This window comes from Dipteris shenzhenensis, chromosome 15, assembly GCF_047967505.1.
Source record: "Dipteris shenzhenensis isolate YYH24624 ecotype China chromosome 15, Dip_SZ_1.0, whole genome shotgun sequence".
Lineage (NCBI taxonomy): Eukaryota > Viridiplantae > Streptophyta > Polypodiopsida > Gleicheniales > Dipteridaceae > Dipteris > Dipteris shenzhenensis.
The window spans coordinates 55427346-55452000 of NC_141610.1; the positions used below are offsets into that span (position 1 = coordinate 55427346).

The following is a 24655-nucleotide window of genomic DNA, read 5'->3' on the forward strand; positions in this document are numbered from 1 at the left end:
AGTGGCATAATCCCTATTTTGCTTTTTTCATAGGTTCTTTTGCTACTCATGGTTGGCGGATACACCACGGCATAGATCCGAATAGATATTTGGTTTTTTGCTTCAACTTGCTTGACTAGACTTTCCTTGATGATTGTTTGATTGTGCATGATGAGTAGTCACTGGCTTAACTGATGCATTAAGTGAAATGTTTTCCTTAAAGTTTTTCATACTACAAGATACGAGTTTGCTTATACGGGTGGAAATAAAAGCTTGTTAATGCCTGGTGCATATTTTTTGTTAGATGCAGTAGGATACTAGTTACTGAGTGTCTTTGCCAATTATTTCACTTGAATCATGCTCCTCTTATGCTTGAGTTTGTGGTCACGTATTGACTTTAACATAATAGTCTATAGGATATTGGATGAGCACTGAACATAGTGGTTAGATGCATTCATTTCTAGTTCCGATAGAACTATCATTCAGACATTGGTCATAATAGAAATATGGAGGGCTAAAATCCTTTTTTGGCTCCCTAAGTTTTTTAAAGCATGGTATTGTCCAGATTACATAGGTATTTTCACTAAGCAAAATTAATCCTTATGATGAAAATGTATTTTTTTTCTTTTGACATAGTTAGTTCTGTTTCCATGTTTTTGGATCGAATGTATGGATGATCTTCTGCAAGCATAAAAGACATGATATGTATATGTAGCACATGATCATGTTTACATATTTTCAGTCATATATTCTACATTGTGATCTATCATTATCTTGCTGTCTGGATGTTCAATCTGAGTAGTGTTTGCTTTTTTTATCGCAAATTTTATGTATTGTTGTGTCTCTACCTCTCCACAATGACTCAAATTGATAGTATGGGGATGAAAGAGAAGTTAATTGTGAGTTTCAGGCATGCCTTCATTGTTGGAATATGTTTAATTTGCTTATGATCACATCAATTGTTCCAATGATATTGAGAGGAATAAGATGCTGGATGAGGTTCTCGCTCGCTTGAAACCTATTTAATCTTGCTCGCTTATTTGGGGCTGCTCGCTTTTCTTCGCTCGCTTTTTGGTAATCCTCGTGGTGTACCACTTGGGAGCGTGGTACTCCAGGATTGAGAGGGACTGGCGAAAGGCAGGAGAATTTCTACAAGGCTTGGCCTGCAGGAATCTTTTACACCCTTTCTGCAAGGGGTATTTGCTGAATGTATAGACCACCACCCTATTTGCTAGCTCCTATTTCAGAGTTCCTCTAGGTAGTGAGATGGGAGATCCAGAAACAGGCTAGCTTTCCTCTGACCATAGCAAAACCAATTCCTTTTTTTTGTACTTACTATCCTCATCTTCTTTCAGAAGCTGTTTGTATGGTGTTTTAAAGCATTAATAGAAGTTTCTTTTCTAATAGGAAAAAAAAAGGAGCTTTGCGCAACGTGAGAAGACATATCTTGTTATGGTCAACAAGAGTCTCCCGAGACTGAGAAACATAAGCAAGAGCCTTTAAATCCCTTTCTAGCTACCTATGTTAATTGCTTTATGGAAGACTTACCCCCTTGGTCTTCCTCAATCTAGACCCAAGGATCATAAGATTGATCTTGTCCCAGATAGTGCACCACCATGCAAAGCACCATATAGACACACCCCTAGTGAGCAACAAGAGGTTCAATCCCAAATAGAAGATCCTTTGACCCGACGCTTGATTCAACCTAGCAGTTCATTGTTTGGGGTTCCCGTTCTTCTTGTCACAAGGAGAAAAATGGGACTTTTCAAATGTGTATCAATTATTGTGCCTTCAATAAAATCATGGTGAATAATTGATAGCCCATTCCAAAAAGTTAATAATCTTCTTGACAAGTTGAAAGGAGCCACAATCTTAGCAAGATCAATCTAAAATCAGGGTATAATTAGGTGAGAGTTTCCGAGCCCAATATTTTCAAGACTGCTTTTAGGATTCAAACTAACCACTGTGAATTTCTCGACAACCACACACCGGCTACAATTAGTCAAAATGATGAACCATATCTTCCTACCCTACCAAGACATCGTGGTAGTTTTATTCGATGACATCATGGTTTATAGCAAGAGTCAAGAGGACACAAGAAAGACTTGGATCTCGTTTCTCTCTCTTACATGAGAACCAACTATATGCCAACCCAGAGAAAAGTTTATTTTTTCAGTCCAAAATTGAATATCTCAATTGCATTGTTTCAGCCGAAGGCTTTTAAGTAGTTCCCAAGAAGGTAGAAACAATAGTGAACTGGCCACAACCTAATGACATCCACAAGTTATGATATTTTCTAGGTCTATGTAGTTTCTATTGTAGGCTCGTTAAGAACTTCTCATGCAAGGCACATCCATTGACTAAACTCATGAAGACTTGTGTTTCCTTTTGGGGCGAGCGGCACACTTTAGCTTTCCAGTCACTTAAAAAGGCAATGACCCAAACACTAGTTTGAACATGCTGGACTTCACGAGACCTTTCTTTGTCATGGTCACTGACGCTGGTGGACAAGGTTTTCAGGCCATGCTCATGTAAGACAACTATCCAATTGCATTTGAGTCATGTAAGTTTGAAGCTGTGGAGCTAAACTATTCCACATATGATAAAGAATTAGATGTTATGGTTCATGATGCTAGTGGACAAGGTGTGCTCATGCAAGACAACCATCCAATTGCACTTGAGACGTGTAAGTTCAAACCAGTGGAGCTAAACTATTCCACGTATGACAAAGAATTAGCTACTCTGGTTCATGTCCTTAAGTTCTAGAAGCACTATCTTATGGGTTCTAAGCTACTTATTAAGATCTATCACCAAAGTCTTAGACATCTCCTTACTCATCAGCCAATGATCTAGGATCGTGGGACGTAGAGGGTGAGAGAGTGCTGTGAGGGGGGATAGAGAGAGAGTGAGTGAGTGGAAGAGAGAGGGTGAGAGATTGGTTGGGGGGGGGGAATAAAGGGAGTGGAGGAGAGAAGGTGGGAGAGTACTGATGGGAATGAGAGTGGACCATGGACACAATGGAGATTAATCACATGCCTACGGAGTGGGAGATTCATTCCCTTGAGAGAGATTTATACATGTTGATCTCTATACAATTCGTAGGAACCTCAAGGTTGGGACCTCATTTGTAGGAGACTTCTTGTATAAGAGTCCCCACTTTTTGGGGAGACCTCTTGGGTCTATACACTTTTGTGGGGGAAGCTCAAACAACGAAGTATTGAAAGTACAATTACAAGAAAGTGGGCAGGTAATGACATTTACAGAAATACCTGTCATCGCGACTTAGTCCCTCGACTTTTTGGGGAGACCTCCTGGGTCTCTACACTTTTTGGGGAGATCTCAAAAAGTGTAGGCTTTTAGTCTTTCTCTCTCTATTTTTAGTATTTCTCTCTCTAAATCTTGATTTTACAAGTATGATTGGATCTTTCCTAGAGAAGATTTTGGCTATCCTCATCCTTTGAGGTGTCCCAGACTATGCTTCTGACCCTTGTTGCCACATGGTTTTAACAATGACTATTGCCTACCTTTAGTTCAGAAAGAAGGATTACTGTTTGGAGAATATATATTTTTTGACCGCTTTACTTAACTTTGAGCAATGAGTAGCAACACTTAAAAGGGTTACTTCTTGTGTCTCAAGTGCGATGGTCTCATGATAGCTTGTTTAATCCTCTTCTCTCATTAATTTCCTTGCTTTTGTTACTTTAAATAGTCCTACTTTTGTTGATAACAATGAATTTATTTTTATATTAGGTATCATGGCTTTGCATGAGACATCTTTTCTTTCTTTCTTTGAAGAAACAGTTAGTTTGTAGTTCATTTTGTGTAGTTGTGTTGTTTAGTTTTATTACATGGTTTGAAAACGTTAAGAAAATTTGTTTGTTTTGTAAGAAATTCCATGAGAAATGAGTCTTTTCCACTCTTACTATCAATGGGTTTCTACAAAATATTGCTTGAAATAGATTTCGAGATGTTTGGGAGCATATAATTTGTTTTGAAGCAAGAACCATCAAATTCATCAATCCTGGAACACATTTGGGACCACTAGGAGGGACAAGTTTGATCACATTTTTCTTTCAAAGAACCTTGCTCCAAGAATCATGTATTGTTCATTCATGTAGTTTTAGAATGTTTTTAGTTTTCAACTCAAATAAGGGTCTATCAGAGCAACTTGCATGGAGATTCAGGTGAGAAAACCTTTAGAATAATGCAAGACAATGAAAATAACGAGATTTTATGATGCAACTTTGAAGAAGTAGTCAATTGGTAGTTTGTTTTGGTAATTGTGTTGTTTTCTTTTAATAAATGATTTGAAGAGGAAGAAAGATTTGTTTGTTTTAAAAGATACACTCTTACTATTGAGGTTTTTTTACAGAAAATGGTTTGAAATAGATTTGGAGTTATTTGGAAGCATATAATTAGTTTTGGAGAAAAATCCATCAACTTCAGCATCCTAGATTACAAGAGGAATCATTGAGGAGGACAAGTTTGATTACGTTTTTTCTTCAAAGATCCTTGTGAGATATTGTTCATTCACATAGTTTAACAGTGTTTGATGATAAGTAAATGTTTTTTTTGAATTTGTAAATTTCAAGTGTTAGATTTTTCATGCAATTGGGATTTTCATTTTTGCTTGGTTTGATACTTATCTGAAACATGTCATGTTTGTATATTGTTTGTTGATGTCAATGTTATATTATATTAGGTAGAAAGTGCATGAAATCATGCAAGCCACTCGGGATTAAAAAAAGGTGGATATCCATTTTCAAATAGATGCAAAGAATGCACCATTTTTACAGAGGAATGAATCCTCCTTAGCAAGTGAAAGTGAATTATTAGCTCTTCGAAATCAAGGAAAAGCACATATGGATTTGTGTTAGAAGGAAAATATATCCAGTAGATCCACAAACGTGTCAAACTCCTCAATTCCATGGATTGACCAGCTTAATAAAGTTCCTATGTAAGGGTGAGATTGGTTTGTTAGGATATTGTCGAAGGTTGATTGGTCATGGAGCAAGTAGCCTTCACAACCAATATTAATCTTTGCTTAATGAAAGAGACAAAAGGATCGCAATGTTGGAGGCTTGGAATCAACATTTGATATCATTTATGTAAGTTACAAAGTGTTCAAATGTTTGCATATGATGGCATAGAGAAGAAAAATCAGGAATTACAAGTAAAGGTTCAAACATTAGATGCTCAATTGGGAGAGAGCACTATAAATACAATTCACTTACAGATGCAAAACACACCTCTAAAGGATGAGATCAAAAAGTTAGAAAAACATTATCATTCATGAAGGATACTCCAATGGGTCCAAGACTACATAAGAGAAAATCGTGTCCAATGGATGAAATATCCAAGAAAAGCGATCACTGGAAGCGTCAAGTGAGAGCTTGTAGAAGTGTTTGAGAACTCATGTCTATCCATGATGAACACTATGGTACTATGGTTGAAGTGTTTACGAAAAAAATATTGGAGTCTGCTATACAACATCCAAAATCCAAAGTCTAAAATCAGAGATAACATCTGAGTCAATGAACAAAGTTGTGGAGCATTTCAATGCAACTAGTGCACAAAGAGTTTGTGATAATTCAGGGATAAGTACAAGGGCATATTGGCTCATATTTAAGAGCTTAAAAATAGCATGTCTTTCTATGGGAGCAAAAGTTAAAGCCCCTCTTCCTAAACCGACCGATGTTGATAAGGCCAAGCATGCACTCAATTTGGGCATACTTGATTTAGTCGATGAGCCCTAGCATGTATGTAGTACACTAACTTTGAAAACAAATGTTGGAGAGTCTAAAGAATTGGAATTAACAGTCAACAATAACTTTGTGATGGATGTTCAAAGAGTCTTGCAAGCCTTGGTGAAGTTTTATGATATGCCTTGGTTAAATCAATTAATTGCCACTAATACATATAGACATTCTTAAGCAAATTGGTTTATTTTCCCTATAAAAAAATCTTTGTCTAGATCGCCCATGTTGTGCAAAGATGGGTGAGGATTACCCCCCAAATTTAATTTTTTCTAAAAAGGGTGTTGAGTACTCCCTTTAACAAGGTTAAAATTTTTCTCATAAGATCGTGGAGGAATGCAATGGTACTCTGAAGATTGTACTAAAGCTTGATGAAAGTGAGGTCGTCAAAAGTCAAAAATTAGAAAGAGTTAGTTTGACAATAATGAATAGAATAGTGTACCTTGAAGTTGAAGTTGAGCTTGATGATGCAAGACAGTTCAGTGTGCAATCAGATGTGCAATCAGAATAGGAGATTTGGTGGTTGGCTGCCTTTGAGGTATGATGGAAATTTGAATTTTAATGCAATAATGCAAAAAGACTTGAAATATTTTGAAATAACATGTGAGTTTTTTTTTGCAGGTGCCAAAAGAGTCACATTCAATTTTGAAGTGGTTTTTCGAGCAAACCGATTCCCAAGTGTGATCAAAGGTCATAACAATGGTGAGCTACTTGAAGTTGAGGGCTATGGATCCTATCGTGTAGAATGGCATCTAGCTACTGACCTCAAGACTATTAAATGCATGTTTAATGTGGCACATGGAGCAAATACAAGCCATCCTTGTCCACTATGCATGCAAATGAGAGTACCTGCAAAGGGTGGTAAAAAGAATCAAAAGCAATGGGCCTCTAAACTTGCAGAGATGGATCACTGTTTTTTGCTATTGCTGCTCTGCAAAGGAGTTGTCTTTCTTCTCGTTGTTTCTCTCTTCGCGATGCTCAAGGGAAAGATCCATCATGGAGCCCGATTCTTGAAATTCCTCTTGAGCAAGTACACATTTGTGCACTTCGTGCTATTGTGAGAATAATTGAAAAGTTGGTACATCTGTACATCATTGATGCATATAACTTGAAGCCCTAACAAGAGAGTGAGAGGATGATTGCAAGAATTGAAATGGTTCTTTCAGATATGGGACTACACTCTAGGCAAGTAAAAGATGAGTTAAAATCCAAAAGAATAGGCAATGTTCCTTTTAAGCCAAGCTTTGGTGGAGTCAAGGCTTTAAAATTCCTTTTTGCAAAGAAAAAGAATGACAAGCTCAAACGTACTAATGAGTTTGATGTATGGAGAAAGTTACACAATGCATGTTGTGAATGAGGGGGGAAAGGGACAAAAAAGACTGGAAAAGGTGCGTGTGGTTAGCTCTTGATAGCTTGGTACCTTTACTCTACAAAAGAAAAGATTCGAAGATGATGATGCACAGTGTTTCCTCAATGCTGTGAATGACTTTAGCTAGAATATGGAGATAGCTTGGGGAAAGAATCATTTCACACAATACATGGTAATCTCTAACTTGGACATTGAGTTGTGCATATTGAATGGTCCTATATTTACTAATTTGTTTTTCTATTTGGCAACACATTTTATATGCTCATGCATCATACATGCTATGGAATTATGGAAGCATTGGAGTGTGGTCCACTCGGGGCATGGAAAGATCGCATTGGGAAGCACATTGTGCATATAATAGAGCGACCCAACACGGGGGTGGTAGAACTAAGTAAAGCCCAATGGTTCAATTGGTTCAATAGTGATACAGGCATATCGAAATAAGAGCAGCTACAACACTAGCATTCAAAGAGTCCTTAGTGTCCCATGCAGCGCAAGATGTTAGCACAAAACGTCGAAGAAGAATATACAACTCATCAAATGCAAGATAGAATCATGCAAGGTGGCATGCAACCTGTCATAGACAAGGGCGCATATGGGTGGAGATAGATGAAAATGATGGTGTAGACTCTTCCAATGTCGATGCCCATGCATAAGTTTCAAAATTTCTTTATAATTTTAGTTATGTGATTTGCAGTAAAGCCAACATATAATGGCCATGAGTTGCAGTATAAATGAGAAATTTTGTGTTATTGGATGTTAATTATAAGTATTTAGCTCAAGGTTGCACTAATTTTACTTTTTTTAGAGTTTTTATTGAAACAAGTATTTTTAAAAATTAGGGTTTTAGGCCCTATATAAAATAATGGGCCATCATTTTCATTTCATTGTTTAAAGAGCTATCCACTCCCACACCACCTCCCACTTGCCCTTGACATTTCCACCCTATCTCTCGCACCCTCACCCTTTTTCTCGCACACTCCCTCCATCCCCCTTTGCCATGCCCAAGATCAAGGCACCACGGAGACTGGCATAGCTAGACCCACCTCCAGACTCAGAGATAGAGAGTGATAGCCTCCCCCCCTTCCCCCTCGATGATCCCGTCGAAGAGAGAAACTGCAAATCTGGAAGCCAGACAGGGAGCAAGAGGGACAAAGGAAGGCACAAGAAGATCCTTATGTAGAGACCGATGACTCAGAGAACATAGAGGAGGAGCGCGAGGAAGAGGAACAACGAAGGACAGAGTAGAGGACCAAGGCAAGAACATACAATCAGGGTCCACGCCAATGGGGGAGAGGTGCGTGAGCTCCAAGTATAGGGTAAAGAGGCCCTCAACATCTAGGAAAAGGTCCTCCACATCAAGGGCAAAAGTGAGGTGATATAGATTCATCAAGCCGGGGACGGCGGTGGCACTTTGGCAGATCAAAAAGTTTCAAAAGTCGATCGATCTGCTCATCTCAATGGCGAGCTTCACAAGGGTGGTATGTGAGGTCATGCAGGATCTCAACCTTGGCTCAACATCTTGGTTCTACAGGCATGGAGTTGTGGAGGCTCCTTGGCATATTTCTAGAGATGCCTTACTTGCCATGCAGCTTTGCAGCAGCTAAGGCCTACCTAGTAGACCTCATGGACGACACCCAGCTGGTTGTCATCCATAGGAAAATGGTCTTAGGAAGCCCAAGGGTGCTTAGGATTTTGTATGCTCCACCTTGGGCGATAGCTAGAGTTCATGTACTCTGCCTATGGGCATCTATCTTGTATCAACCTCTTTTCAATATAGTCAAATGTCTTTTTTTGAATTGTCTTTGTATGTGCAATCTCACATTTATTTTCAGTGTATTTGCAAAATCTATTAATGCACATGCAATCTCAATTTACTTTACAAAAGACTTTCTGATGATGTATACAACAACAAAATGAAATAATAAACATCAAATCTCAATAGAACATGCAAAAGGAAATGATACTCAATTTTACTGAACATGGAAAAGGAAACAATGTTCTGTAGCGGGAAGAGAAAATAATTTGAAAATGATATTCTTTATTGACATAGAGTAGTATTACAAAGAGGACTCTAGTCCATGCTTTTTCCTACTTGGCTCAGATTCCTTTTTTGCTTGCTGAAGCAGAGAGGGTTGCACAATTTCATTCTCTATAGCCTAGGGATCTGTAATGCCAGCTAGCCCTACAATAGCTATGATACTATGGAGAGGACCAGATCGTGTGTCCGAGAACAAAAATAAAGCTACACTATGCCTAACCAGAACAACATGATTTGTAGTAGGACGGATGGGCCTCATCTTCACCATCGGACTGAGGACCCTGAACTTCATGATATTCATCTTTCCATCCGGTGATGAAACACCAAAATGTGTTGAGCCATTCTGTTGATGTAGTGGTCGATCGAAGCCATTGCCCCACTAGAAGACCCTCTGGCTCCACCCTTGCATCTGGTATATTCATCAACCCACAAGATATCCTGCAACCAAGATATCACATCAAAACCCAAAGATTAGATAAATTAATAAAACATCATTTTTTAGGAATTAATAAGGGTTTTTCTGCAGAAAACTGGGCTCTGGTTGCACGATGTTGGATTTTGGGCTTGTAGGTTTTTTTTTTGCATAAAATTGATGCACATGGTTGCTAGGGTCTCAGTGTTCTCCCAAATATGATTTCTTAAAGATATTATTTTTCATCTGTGAAAAACCCATAACTCTAATTGTTTCCACAAATGGAGTGGAAGGGGCAAGTGGTAGGGGCATGTGTTAGGGGCAAGTGGCAGGGGCATGTATCAAGGGCAAGTGGCATTTAAAATCATAAAATTTTGTTGGGTTTTGTACTCTAAACCCTAAACCCTATTTTTAATTCCCTAAAACTAATTGTATTCCATGTGGCCTAAATAAAAACCATAAACCTGTTATTTTCCCTATGTTTCAAAACCATAACCCTAATTTTTTCCACAAATAGAGTGGCAGGGGCGGTGGCAAGATGTCCTAGGTTTAAAATCATAAAATTTGGTTCAGTTTTGTACCCTAAACCCTTAACCCTATTTTTTATTCCCTAAATTAAATTTGGGAGGCCACTGTGTAGAAACTGGGCTCTCGTCGCACGATGTCGGATTTAGGGCCTTCAGGGGGTCTTTTTGCTTGAAAATGATGCACATGGTTGCTAGGGTCTCAGTGGCCTCCCAAATTTGATTTTTAAGAATATTAATTTTCTAAATTACAAAATCATAACCCTAATTGTTTCTAGAAATGGAGTGGCAGGGGCAAGTGGCAGTGGCAAAATGTCGTGGGTTTAAAATCATAAAATTTGGTTGGGTTTTGTACTCTAAACCCTAAACCCCATTTTTTATTCCCTACTAGTTGAAGAAAAAGCAATGATTTTTGTTACTAAAATGGAACCTAGAATTATACTGATGATTTTGAATCACATGATGAAGCTGGCAAAGCTACATACCTTTTTTGCCTCATTGCAGAATGAGTCAGCTATACAGTGTCCAATTGGACTCCCTTTTGTGATTGGTCTTGAACTTCATGTTGGCTTGAGGTACCAGCTTCTTCATCTCTATCCTCGAACAATTCCCTCTGCAAATTCATGAACTACTCATCAGACATGTCATGTTGTGGTGCAGCATTCTCGATTGCCTTTTGTGTTAGTTGGATTGCAGATCGGTGAGGCTCGAGTCATCAAAGCGTGCAATCTCATCGATTGTTGGATTGAATGGAGCATCAAAGTCAATGACATCATCAAAGGTGTCATTCAAGAGCTGACATAGCACCAAATCCTCTCAGAGACCGGTTTCTTCTATTAATTCCAATAGGGTAAGGTATTCCTCACCCTCAATCCTGATTGAATGGAGCATCAAAGTCAATGACATCATCAAAGGTGTCATTCAAGAGCTGACATAGCACCTAATCCTCTCAGAGACCGGTTTCTTCTATTAATTCCAATAGGGTAAGGTATTCCTCACCCTCAATCAACTGAAGCAAGGTGTGGCTTGGTTGTTGCCTCATCTTGATTATAGGTAGACGATGGATATGCACGAGTCGGCGGATATAAAGATAAGATGATCTCGCTTTCAACTTGCTCCTCAGTTAGGCTAATAGTATGCTCCTCAGGCTCTAGGTCTAGGTTTAGGTCATCTCCTCCAGCACTTATTGATGGACTTGCTCCACCACTTGTGGATGCAGGACCCTTGGGCTGCTCACCAACATCCTCATCAAACTTGCTAATCGCAAGGAGAATGGTAAGGGTTGCATCACTCCTTCCAAGTAGATTTAGGTCGCAACTTCAGGAGTTGACTCGCAAAATTGGTCGAGGAAATGTATTAGTCGTGTGAGTGGTCCGAAGCCGAGTCCCTCCTGAAAGAGACCATGATATTGCCCTCCTGAAAGAGGCCAAACAGACACATAGAAAATGCTCCTTTGTCTCGACCTCCCCCATCGTGCATAGTCTATAGACCCGCTGCTCTCTAGATATGCCGCTACTCTCCCAGTCTCAATCCACAACTAGTGGGATGAGACTCGTATCTGTTCGATAGCAATCCACAAGGCGTGTGAGACTCTCCTATCCTTAAGGTACTAGGGCCTTATGATGAGACCATGCTCTGATATCCTTAGAAAGTGGTCATGATAGAACCGGGTCTTGATGGGGAACTCCTGATCCCCCCCCAGGCCCGAGATGTGTGGAGCTAGAGAAGGTCTAACCATATGATACGGTTAATCTCATCACATGGAATGAGCTCTAGTGGTGCATCCATGTTGTACCGAAAGGGGGGAGCATATCCATCTGGATACCATGGCTATCAAACCCCATGTGGACAGGCTATATCAAAGCCTCTTTCTACCACTCATCAGGATGACTCTAGTGCTAGTCTCGATAATCTCTACTAAGGTAGGCCTTTGTGGAGAAAAGTCACGGTCTAAAAGAGGGCGTCCACCTAGAGAGCTGGTCATGGAAAACTTTGCATGTATGATCTGATAGGGAACTGAAGGCTTTCTCCAAATCATCCTAGATACCATGATCACCTGTAGCCTCTCAAATCCCTTCCAATCAGGTAGAAAGGTCACTCCCCCAAAAAGGTGTTGCATACATGCCACTCGATCTCATGAGAGTGTCAGAAAGCCAGCCCTTCATCGGTGGATCCTAGAAATGTGCCTGGAAGCACTATCTCTCTAATTGGGCCAGGGCACCCTTCCCTCGTGTGAGTCGTGCTCTGGAGGCATGGGTCCTCGTGAAGCTTGGTCCATTGAATACTGCCCCTAGCTACATGTAGGATTGCACTATCTCCACTGGCTCCCCTCAGTAAGTGAAACTATGTCGAGTCGATGTCGACGAAGCACTGCTTCGGATGTGTTGAAGATCATAACCTTGGTTTTCCCAAGGTTGACTGTCTGGTCCCTCTCTCTGCAGAACATCTCCAAGGCCTCCAAGTGTTTCTGCAATCCCTCAATTGAGGACGAAATGAGGCCTATTTCGTTTGCATATAGTAGTATCTGTACTATCAAATCAGCCAATAGGGAGCCCTCTCCTCCTAGGCGATCAACAAAACTCATCAATGTATAGCCCGAAGAGAGTCGGTGAGAGGGGCAACCCTGGTTCACCCCTATGGTGCTCTCAACCCAATCTGATAGCCCCCCAAGAGTGTGGACTCACCCTCCAACAGACTCATATAGACTCATCACCCCCTAGATCATGACCTCTGGGGGGAAGAGAGAGAGAGAGAGAGAGAGAGAGAGAGAGAGAGATCTACATAAGACCTCCCAAGTATATGAGACAAAGTACAAACAAACAAAAGTGACTTACTATGTCTAGATGACCAGAGAATTGGAGGAGTGCACAAAGCTCAACTCCCCCAAGTTATAGGGCGGCATAACTACATACTAGTACTATCATAAGGTGGCCTTTATAACATCAATTTAATACTAGGAGTCTTTGGGTTTGGATTTGAAGTCCCTAATCAGTGCTTGCCTGTCTTAGTAAACCGCCCATTTTCTTGCTTGGCGAAGAGCATGCTTCCTTTACTTTGGTGAGTTCATTATTTCTTTATTTGAGCTAGATCGTGGTGAGCTCCTCAGATATCCAAGTCTTTGTACCCTTCACCTTGTGTTTTTGTTTGAGGATCTTAACTCTTGTTACCCTCTCGCCCTTTGAAGTAGACATGTGCTTGTGAGCCACTTTGATTGATATTGAAAATATCATTTTCATCCTATTCAACAAAGAAAGAAAGAAAGATGTATTAACGCTTGCAACAGGCATCATGGGCCTATGGGGCAAAGTGCACAAAAAAAGTAGACTCATACAAGCCCTAGAGCAAAGGGTGCGCTAGGGCCCTTGCTAAGTACTAATCTAGGACTAATCGATGATAGCAAAATCATAATCACAACCATAACCAGTCAAGCACAAGCTGAATTAAGTCGATCTCAGAGCTGGGACTCATAAACCGAAGCTCGGCATAGTGATGGCTCTCTGGTGAGCTGTGAATATCTCATATGTGCGTCTGTCGAGCCATCTCGGGCTGGCGCGGTCTCCTCAATCTCTAAACTCTCTAGGCTATGTCCAAGGTGACCCCTCGTCTCTGTCGGTCCCCCTTGAGGAAATCTGTGATAGGTCGGACCTCAATAGAATATGCTAAAAGAGAGAGAGAGAGAGAGAGAGAGAGAGAGAGAGAGAGTCTATGAAAGTCTTCGAAAGATCGATGGGTCTATGAGACTGATAGAAAACTGATACAAATCAAGCAGAAAGGGTGGAGCTACTAAACGAGCATCAACACCCATGTTGAATGTGAAGTAGTACATAGTCATATCATCAGTAATGACATCATCATCCTCATAATTGGGTTACTCACCATCAGGGCTGGCTGCCGGCCCCACAGAAGTATACATGTGTCAAGGGGATACTGATATGTAGCCAGTGATGGAGCGCTGGTGACTATTAGTGGGTGCCGCCCGTCTCAGTCTCTTGGCAATGACTCTACTCTTGACCAGGGCTAAGTAACACCTACGGGCCGAGCCTCATGCCTAAATAGGGATGGTAGGTCGCTTAGTGTGATCTGCATGTTTGTCCGCTACTATTGAGTGCAGCGTGCCTCAGGCTCTAGGTCAGGCTCTAGGTTTCTGCTGCCTTTGCTATCAGTGACTATAAGGCGCATGCCATCTGACTGAAAGAACTGTGATCCTGCTCTGAGAGGGAATGGGGGGCAGTGCCTATAAAAGGCCCACTCCATTCATTCCAGCATCCAGTCCAAGACTGAAGGCCCCTCTCCAAGGCTGTGTTCAGCACTCAGATCTGGAGCAGTTTGAGAGAGAGAGAGTATATTCATCCACCGGATGGTGGGCAGAAAAAGAGTTCATCAATATTCTCTAGCACTTTGCTGTGTTTTGTACTGCTCCCTTGAAGCTATTTTTCTGCCCACCATCCGGTGGATGAATATACTCTCTCTCTCTCTCCGTCCATTTTTATTTCTGAGTGAGGGTTTGTTGCATTTGTGATCATCTATCTGAGTTGAGTGTGTGTAAGAGTTGGAGAGATCTTGGGTGGAGGTTTGAGTGATTCATTCCCTCATGATTTCTAAAATGGTATCAGAGCCATAGGCTCTCAACTCTTCTTCATCAAAGCACTCTTTGAAGGAAGGAGTCCCTTGGCAGAAAGGCGATTCTGTTTTCAGCTCAGGCTAGCACAGGAGGTCAGTACATCTTTTTTGCTTCAGTTTTTCAGTTTGCTATTCACCGAGATGGATCATCATTCAAAAGCCTCTACACCCACTGGTTGTTCTTCCTCCTTCTCTAGTCATCTTCCTTCTTCATTTATTCCCAATTTTGGTGAAGCTGGAAAGCTCGATGGGATGAACTATCCAATCTGGAAAGGTCAAGATCCGAAGCCATCTATTGGCACGGAAGCTGTGGAAGATAGTGACTGGGACCGAGGAGAAGCCCGAGGACATTGTGGACAAAAGAGGTGAAGTTTTATTTGAAGTAGATGCGGATGAACTCAGTGCATGGGAGGAGAGGGATGCTCAAGCTCTAGCAATGCTAATTGGCACGACAGCAGATGCTATGATTCCTCATATCCAGTTGGTAGAGACGTCTTCAGAGGCGTGGGCCATACTGAAGGAGCTGTATGAAACCGATAATACAACCCGTATCATTACTCTTCAGCATCAACTTTATAATCTTGATATGAATGAGGGTGATAGTGTGCATGACCATCTGACAAAGGTGAAAGTCGTGCGGGACCAGCTTGCAGCGGAAGGTGGACTCGAGTCAATTGGTGTTGCTCACACTCCACAAGTTGCCACGGAGTTTTAAAAGTTTTGTGACTACGGTCACTGCGGGCCAACGGACTAAGCCAATCACCTTTGAGGAGCTTGGCCCACTCCTGCTTCAGGAGGAGGCTCGAGAGACACTCTTTACGCAAACTGACGAGAAGGCATTAGTGGCCAAAGACAAGCCTGGAAAAGGCAAGCCAAAGGAGTTCAAGAAGTCACAGGACGCTGACCGAAAGAAGAAAATGAAGTGCTATTACTGTGAAAAGCTTGGCCACTCCGCCAAAGAATGCCGAAAGAAGAAGGCGGATCAGAAGCGGAAGAGAGAAGCAAGGAACAAAGAAGAGCCTAAGAATGATTTTGCCAATGTGACGACTGGACAGTTGTTTTTAATCAATGAACATTGTTCAACATATGCAGTCAGTGAAAGTACACACCCGGATTCCAAAGTTTCTGTCGGGGATAGCCGGATGTGTCTTGTGAAGGGCATCGGCAGTATTCCTTTCATTACAATCGCGGATGAGGAGAAGGATATCTCTGGAGTACTTTATGTACCCAACCTTTGCAAGAACTTACTGTCTGTAAGTCAGATGGACAAAAACAACATGGCAGTTCTCTTTCGAGATGGCAAGGTCACCGTGACATCCAAAGCAAATGGATAGATGGTGGCTCAAGGAGTTGAAGAGAATGGACTGTACCGCCTCAGTGCAATGTTGGTTCATGAAGACAACGGAAAGTCCAAACTTTGGCATGAGCACTTCGGTCACGTCAGCTATGGAACCTTGGCTGAAATGTCAAAGTCGAAGATGGTGGATGGACTTCCACCAATTACAGGCAAGGATGGTGTCTGTAGGACTTGTCTAGAAGGCAAGCAGCACAGGAACAAGTTCCCACAAGAGGCCTCGTTTCGGGCCAGCAAACCTCTTGAGTTGGTTCATGCCGACATTTGTGGCCCAATGTCTACAGCATCGTGGGTAGGATCCAGGTACTCACTTCTCTTTGTGAATGATTTTAGTAGAATGACATGGGTGTATTGCTTGGCCAAAAAGTCACAGGCTTTCGAGAAGTTCAAGGACTGGAAGGCCAGAGTTGAAAAGGAGACAGGGGAGGATGTCAAGACGTTCCATACAAACAGGGGGGGAGAATTCACCTCAAATGGGTTCAACACATTTTGTCGCAAGCATGGGATCAAGCGACAACTCACCACATCACATACTTCTCAGCAAAATGGGGTAGCCGAGAGGAAGCATAGAACCACCATGGAGACAAGGCTTGCTATGCTCCGAGGTAGGAACCTTTCTAAAGCCTATTGGAGTGAAGCTATCAATACAGCCGTACACATTCTCAACAGGACCAAGACGAAGGCCGTCAAGGACACGACTCCATATGAGGCATTTTATGGTAAGAAGCCCTCTATCACTCATCTTCGCATTTTGGTTCTAATGCATGGGTGCATGTGCACAAGGAAGACAGGACCAAGCTTGATTCCCGGAGCAGAAAATGTATCTTTGTTGGGTATAGCGAAGAATCCAAGGCCTATCGACTCTTCAACCCAGTAAAGAAGCAGATCCTTATGAGTCGGCATGTTGTCTTTGAGGAAAAGGAACCTGAACCCTAGGAGGAGCCTCAGATTGAGGAGGAAGAGATTGTTCAACCCGCGAACCCACCCCGCCCCAGGTTGACCATCCAAGAGGTGGCGAAATCGGAAGCTGATGTTCCACAAGGTACTGAGGAAGAGCAGGATGTTCCAGAAGCAGTTCCAGTTCCTCCTCCCACTGAGAAGCAGAAGAGGTTGCCCCAATGGTACCTATGGACATTGGAAGACTCTTGGGTCACCGAAATACCTGAGAGTAGCAGTTCCAGATTGCGACGGTCCCAACGTCTTCAAGAGACCCCTTCTGTGAATTTTGCGTTGGTGGCTCAGCTTGAAGAGCCATGGACCTTCGAGGAGGCGAAGGACCATCCAGAATGGCAGGCTGCCATGCAGTGTCAATCTGAAACAGATCTAACATTGCTTCCAGCAACACAAGTACTTTTTGTTGATTGAGGTCGTTGGAATGGCCTCCAACTCTCTTACCATTCTGATGGCATCTCTACCTCTCTGAAGAAACATGGCATATCCTCTCTATTTGTTGGCCGATAGTCTGCTTCTGGACCTTGCAGGTGCGCCCATTTTTCCCAAAAGCGTACATACTCGTTGATACCAACTATCACATCTAAGTGATCCTTCACATACTTGAACATGGTTACACAAGGCAGCTCTCCACTTGGTAGCATTGGATGACCATCCGGATGTCTCTTCCACAACTCAATGCCACCTTCACTTGGTTGCCCATCTGTTGCGGTTGAGCTTACATGGCATGCTTATTTGGTACTGTAGCTAGCATTTTGTATAAGCGTCCTTCCTTGACACCTTTTGCTACTAGCTGACATCTTTTGGATTTGTCTTTGATAGTGCATTCATCTCCGTCGAAGATGACTCAATAGTTGTGTTCCGTCATTTGGCATGTTCTTGCTTAGCTTCGAAACATAGAGTACATCTTTCACCAATCCTTTTTGTACCAGTGAAATTGTTCACGACTCACATGCTTGCAGAGTACTTTGGTCCTGCTAGAGAGACAATGCTTCTAGGCACACTTTCAGAATCCACCGACGAAGGTTTGGCTTTTCAACACGTTAGTGTGGCCAACTGCCATGGCTCCAACAACACCCTTCTAGGGGAGTGATCTCCCGATAACAGAGTGGAGGAGATTTGAGCGGCCAGAGGTGACTATGGGGTCCAGGATGATTCAAAGTAAGCCCTCAGTTCCACATGAAATAGTACAAGCAGAGTTCACCATGACACCTCTTTAGGCTGATACCATCTTTCAGACAGTGACATTCATCATTGAGTTTGGGACTTACCTCGATGGAGACTAGTAGAGAGTGAGGCAGAAATATGGTATGCACACATCCACATAGTTTACCGGGCACGGTATTCAAATGGATAAGCTTCCCCCCTTTCAAACGCACCTCCTAAGTCGATCCCACAAGATGAGATTAGCCGTATCATACGGTTAGATCTCCCCCAGCTCCATACATTTCGGACTTGGGGAGGGGGGGATCAAGAGCTGCCCGCCAAGACCCAATTCTATCGCGACCACCTTCCTAAGAGTATCGGAGGAGGGATTCAGTTTCTTGAGGACACAGAAGTCTTGCATGCATAAAGAATCGCAGCTAGTATGTGATTTGTACTTAATTTTTGCTCGAGCTATTGAGTCCTTTAGATCAGCATGGTACTCAGCAAGGGTCCTAGCATGCCCTTTGCTCCAGCCCGTTGATGCTTGTATGAGTTTTTCCTTTTTGGTGTACTTTGTCCCATAGGCCCACGAGGGCTCCCGCGGACATTAATACATTTCTGTGTGTGTAGTTTCTGAGTACTTTTTTAGTTTGAGCTTTTGTAGCTTAGCACTCAGCAAGATGCTTAGAAAGCCCTTCGCTTCAGCCCACAGTGGCTTATATGAGTTACCATTGAACTGTACTTTTGACTCGTAGGCCCGCGGGGCCTCCCAAAGACGGTAATACACAGGCATGGGGTGCCCATTTTAGTGGCCCCACCCTTAGATATCATTGTATCTGGTTTCTTTTCAGTCTCATAGACCATTTGGTCTTTCGTAGACGTCAATAAAGTCTCTTTGTGTGTGTGTGTGTGGGGAGAGGGGCAGGTGGGCAAGACCCAGAATCCCCAAAGACAACAGGATCTGCAAAATCTGCTCCACAGGGAAGGTGGAAAATGAGCAGCATGTACTAAAATGTAGAGCCTATACAAAATCTGCTGGATCAGCAATTAAAAAAACTAGGGAGCTACTTAATAGAGGTTTTGGAACACTGCAACACGATACTAGGGCTAGCACACAAGCTAGCTCAACAAGTACTTACTACATAGCAAGTTCTATAATATCTACTTTGTAGATGTAAGAGATCACTATTAGTTAATAGTGATCGCCAGTGCCATAGATGCCGAAGGGTCTCACACAGACTGATATAGAATCATTTTATCTCTCTCTCTCTCTCTCTCTGTGTGCATGCGCGAAGTTAGCATTCCACGCTTCCGCATCCAATAGTTAGCACGGGCACCCACGGGTCCCTTTCTTTCACTAAATATTGCTGAGAGTGTACTTCAAATATCTTTTGGAAAGACTCTAGAAATACATCCATTTGTCCCAATTCTTACTTTGAAAAAATCAACCATTGCAATGTTCAAGCAGTACCGGGGGGGGGGGCGGGGGGAGTAAGAAAAAGAGTGCTCTGAAAGCCTGCATAGATGGCTTGAATCTGACATAATGCTATAGAGATGTGAAAAAAAAATTGTTTTGAGAGACAGCTTTCTGTGTAGGCACTTTTACACCCACCAAACAACCCACGGAGAACTCTTTCCCCCAACCTTATGAATTCAGTGCCACCTCAAGTGTGGACTTCCACTGCTATCATGGGAGCAGAGAAGATACCAGGGCCCTGACAAACCTGGGCTTGCCTCAAGCCCCCAAGCCCTCACTAAAACTTCATTGACCGGTGTGTGCTGGAGTCTAAAGAGCTGCCTTACCCATGTTAGGCCTTAGCAACAAAGGAGAGGTGACAGAGCATGTATTACAGATGAAAATGTTCAATTCCTGGGACCAGTGGTAGCCATAGGGATGCCCTGGCCGTCAAAACCTTAACAAATATAAATGATATCTCTTCAAGCAGAAAGTATTATACCAAGCCTTTAGACTCTGACCTCATAATTGGCATTGTCCATATATCACAATGTAAAGGAAAACTAAGTGTTTTCGAAAATATTGATAAAAACAATTCCATACATTGGAATGAATGCAGATGTAGAAGAATTTAATTATTCTTTACGGTCAAACAGAGTGCTTGACAGTTCTACATCAAGTTGTGACAAATGATTACTTTCAGAGCTGGACTAGGAACGTAACGGTCTAAACGAAAGAAACATTTCTAGTTTTAATGGGACCTCATCTGACACCCGGCTTTCATCCTCACTTGAAGCCTTGACATTGCAATTGTGTTGTTCTCAGGGAACTTCCTGAGTCTCCTCACCACCCGCAAATCTGAACTACTGATCTCATACTATGGTAAATCATGTAGCCTGCATTGAATTCCTCAAAGATAGGCAGAACAGATATCTGAACGGTCTAGACACAAAGGTTAGGGCTGAAGGCAAAAGATTCGCACTGTGTTGTGACAAATGAGTACTTTCAGAGTTGGACTAGGAAAGTAACCGTCTAAACGAAAGAAACATTTCTAGTTTTAATGGGACCTCATCTGACCCTGCTTTCATCCTCACTTGAAGCCTTGACATTGCAATTGTGTTGTGCTCAGGGATCTTCCTGCGTCTCCTCACCACCCACAAATCTGATCTCATACTATGGTAAAACATGTAGCCTGCAATGAATTCATCAAAGATAGGCAGAACAAATATCTGAACAGTCTAGCCACAAAGGTTAGGGCTGATCACCCTCTTGAGGCAAAAGATTCGCACTGTGTTGAATTCATCATGCAAAAGCAATGAATTAGAAGGTAATATATTCTGTACACTTTACCAGCAGACAGATGCAAAAACTAATGTCTGCATGTAACTAAAGAAGCTATTTGACACAATCCAAGTCCAAGGAAATTACCAAGCCAGGCAGCCTGATAAGCGACTAGATAAGTGACAATTATAGCACAAACACAGCATGCGCTCACACTGTGCAAACACCAACCACAGACAACCCAGAATGACGACTTCTTGCAAACATAGCTCTGATGGGCACTTGTGATATGTCATTTATGTGTCTTAAGGTACCACAAATGGTTAAAATAGAGCAAAGCAGGTAAACAAGCAGGTAAACAAGCATCAGGCTCTTAATAGGATCTGCTACTCAACAAAATTGGCTGCAAGATCCCAATAATGTCCCACTCCAGCATCTGCCAGATATTTTCGACCAGCTGCTTCAGTCCGGCATTGCTGAACTAGAAACTTTTCAAAACTTGGCCTGGCAACGCTGCCTTGCCATACAAGAACACATCTATTTCCTTCCTGCGAGCCTTCCTTGTCTGCTTCGTCATCTTCCTTCACAGTTGCAGCCCAATTGATCCGCTGTAGCATCAATTTGGCATATCTCTTGATCGATTTATATCCTCCTTCCACAATGACAACATTCATGGTGTCACAAATCAATACAAAACCTGTCAGCCTATTTTCCTGCGCATTGATGATCACCTTGAATCTGGTTTGGGCGTGGGACAAATCATTGATTCTGTAAACAGAAACAACAGTCTCCATGCTGTTTGGATCATCAAAAAGCTTCCTCTCTTTTTTCTCACGTTTTTCAGCTGGGGTCAATTTGCGCGCAAGATTTCTATCAGCATGAGCCTGTTCACGCTCTGCGGCCGCAGCACGTATTTGCATCTCCAGCTTTGTTGGATCCTGAGTAGCTTCTGCCCCAAGAACTTTCATGAGATTGCTCATTTTCACTTTCGGTTTAGGCGGTTCTAGGAGACCCTGCCTTATCATCTCCTGTCTGTCCTTTTCTTTTGCCAATCGCCGCTGTGTACGCAATTTCTTTCGTTCCTTCTTTGTGAGCTTCAAAGGCTGCGGGGGAGGAGGTGCCGGTTCAGCAGGGGGTTCAATAGGTACAGGATGTTCCACGTATATGGTCAACTTCTCCATCTTTACTTTCAGTATACCACTGGTTACCTCGCTATAACTGCCAGAGGGTAAAAGCACAGCATCCCACCACTCTACATCAGGTATCTGATCCTTGGGCTTCTCTTTGAGAGGAACACGTTCAGATACCTCAATAAGATTAGGGTTTATATCAGCTTCAGCCTTTGCCTTAGCAAGCACAGCCTGTTTCAGTTTAATCTCCTTTGCTTGTGCCTCCCCAAATTGGCTCTTTAACCTCATCATCTCAGCCTGTCTTGACCAGCTGCCTTCTTCTACAAACTGAAACGATGGCCTTCTAGGCCTTAACAGTTTTGCCTTATCAATTCCCATACTTGAATCAAAGTATGGATTGTTTACAGGGTCATCCTCCAGTTCCGGATGCAGAATTTGAAACGATTCCTTCTTTTGTTTATTGATATTCACCTTCAGAGTACTAAGATTGCTGATTTTGGTCCGCTCTAGCACATTCCCATGCTCATCAATCTCCCTGCCCTGTGCATCAAGTCGAAGAACTGGTGCTTTTGCACCTTTATGATGTCCAGCCGTTCCAAAATCGTCAGTCATTTGTTCTGAAAACATACCCAGAAATGGCAGAGATCCTGGGACTTGGTGGATGCCAAGGCGATTAGCAACCTCTTGAACTCTTTTGAGAGCTTCGTAGTTTGGCACGGGTGCCATACCTTGGTTTAATCCAGGAAAGCTGGGAACCATATTGGGAAGGAAGTGAAAACCTGGGCTCAGCAAATCTGCATTCGCAGGCATGCTTCCGGACACTGCAGTATCAACACCAACGGGTGTTTGGGCTGCTGTAGGTCGAGAAGATGTGAGCGTAGCAACTGGTGACGATGAAACCATTGGTGCCGATACAGGGGAAGATACAACAGAGCTCTGAGTTGCAGTCCTGCTTACCTGAGGCAGCCTCTTAAGCTTGTCACTAAGCAACTTTTGCATCTCCAATGCCCTTTTAGCTTTAGCAACTGCGGTTGGAGTGCTGAGACTTGAATACTTTGTGTGTTGAGCTGCATTTCCATCCTTCTTCGGACTGGAGTTTCCCACGTTAAGCATTTTACCGTTACCTTGAATGGACCCGTTTGCTGGATCTGTCATATCAGAATCCTGAAACGAGGAAATTTTCAAGGGATGTCCGTCACTGTCATGCTTTGCTTCATCGGTGGAGACTTCCTTCTCCATTTTTCCTTTCGAGTGACGGTGTTCGTCTCCCAAGTCCTTGTCCCCACGATCCTCTTTGCTTTCCGCAGGTTTACCACTTCCCTCCCTAGAATCCTTCTCTCTTTCCACAGCTTTGGAATCCATCTCCCTAGCCGCAGCACTCTCTCTGTCCCTCTCTTTGTCAAGATGTCGATCATGATCTTTAGTCCTGCTGTGCGAAGACCTATCTTTTTCCTTATTCTTTTGCTTTTCCGCTTCTTTACCCCTAGAACTCTCCTTCTCCGTATCTCTATCTCTGTTCCTGACATTTCTTTCTCTGTCCTTTTCTCTGTCCCTATTCGTATCCTTCAGCCTTACTTCCTTTTCTCTCTCATCCTTATCTCTATCCCTACGACCTCTTTCGGACCTGTGCCTTTCCCGCTCTCCCTCATTCTTCCCTCCCGGCTTTTCCGATCCCCCCATCTCCCGCTCCAGATCTTTCTCTCTCTCAACTCCTCTGTCTCGTTCTCCTCGCTCTTTTTCAGGCCGCTCTTGTCTGTGGAGCCTTTCATCAAATGCCCTGACCTTCTTTCTTCTGTCGTCTTGCCTGTAACCATCGTCGTCACTCTTTCTCTTATACAGCTCGCTCCGTCCTTGTACAGCACCGCCATTCGAGTCCAACATCACTGAGCGAATTCTCAGGCAAACTCTATTGCGCAATCGGAGGCAAACTGCATGACGGAGAAGAAAGAGAGGGCTATGAGCAAAGAATGCCAGGCAGAACTAGAAAGCCGAGCTGTGTCTATGGGTATGGCTATGACTACGGCTATATAGAGGAAACCCTGTGCCCTTTCTCAAACTTAGGGGTTGGGTTACACAAAGCATTTTTCATAACAACAGTTTTTAGGCCAAAGTCCTTAAAACGTTTGGTTGTTTATGTGCTCCATCCTTAGTTCAAGCCCCAAGACCCTATCTTGTGCACACTCTTCAACTTCAGTACAACACACACAAAATAATTCATAGCAAAACGGTTTTTCTTGAGATTTTTTCGCTAAAATATAATTAAATTGCCGAAATTTTTGATGATTTTACAAAATTGAGAAAATACTTTTTAAAAGTCAAAAAGAAAATGTTGCAGGTTTATTGTGTATTTGTACTCATACTTCACCTTGACTATCACGTCCAAACAAAGGGAAATTTTCAAAGAGCATTCAAGGGTTTTAAAATCCAATATTAAATAGAAGAAGTTGTAAACAAACAACAAATAAACAACTTAAACACACTCGTAAAGATGAGAGAGTGAAAGCTTGTCTGTAGCCAATCTATTGAAGACCCTCAGATCGGGTCCTTGAAGCTCTAAACTTTAAAGCACGTGACTTACTCAAAGCTCACATTTGCTATCTATTGTGCTAAGGTTTTCTTTGAAAGCATATTCTGAG

At 42.4% G+C, this 24655-nt stretch overlaps 1 pseudogene; it reads right to left on the bottom strand.

Annotated features, from left to right (window-relative positions):
- Nucleotides 1–20763: 20763 nt before the first annotated feature.
- Nucleotides 20764–24100, bottom strand: LOC147894014 (protein RDM16 pseudogene; annotated as a pseudogene).
- Between the last annotated feature and the right edge of the window lie 555 nt (nucleotides 24101–24655).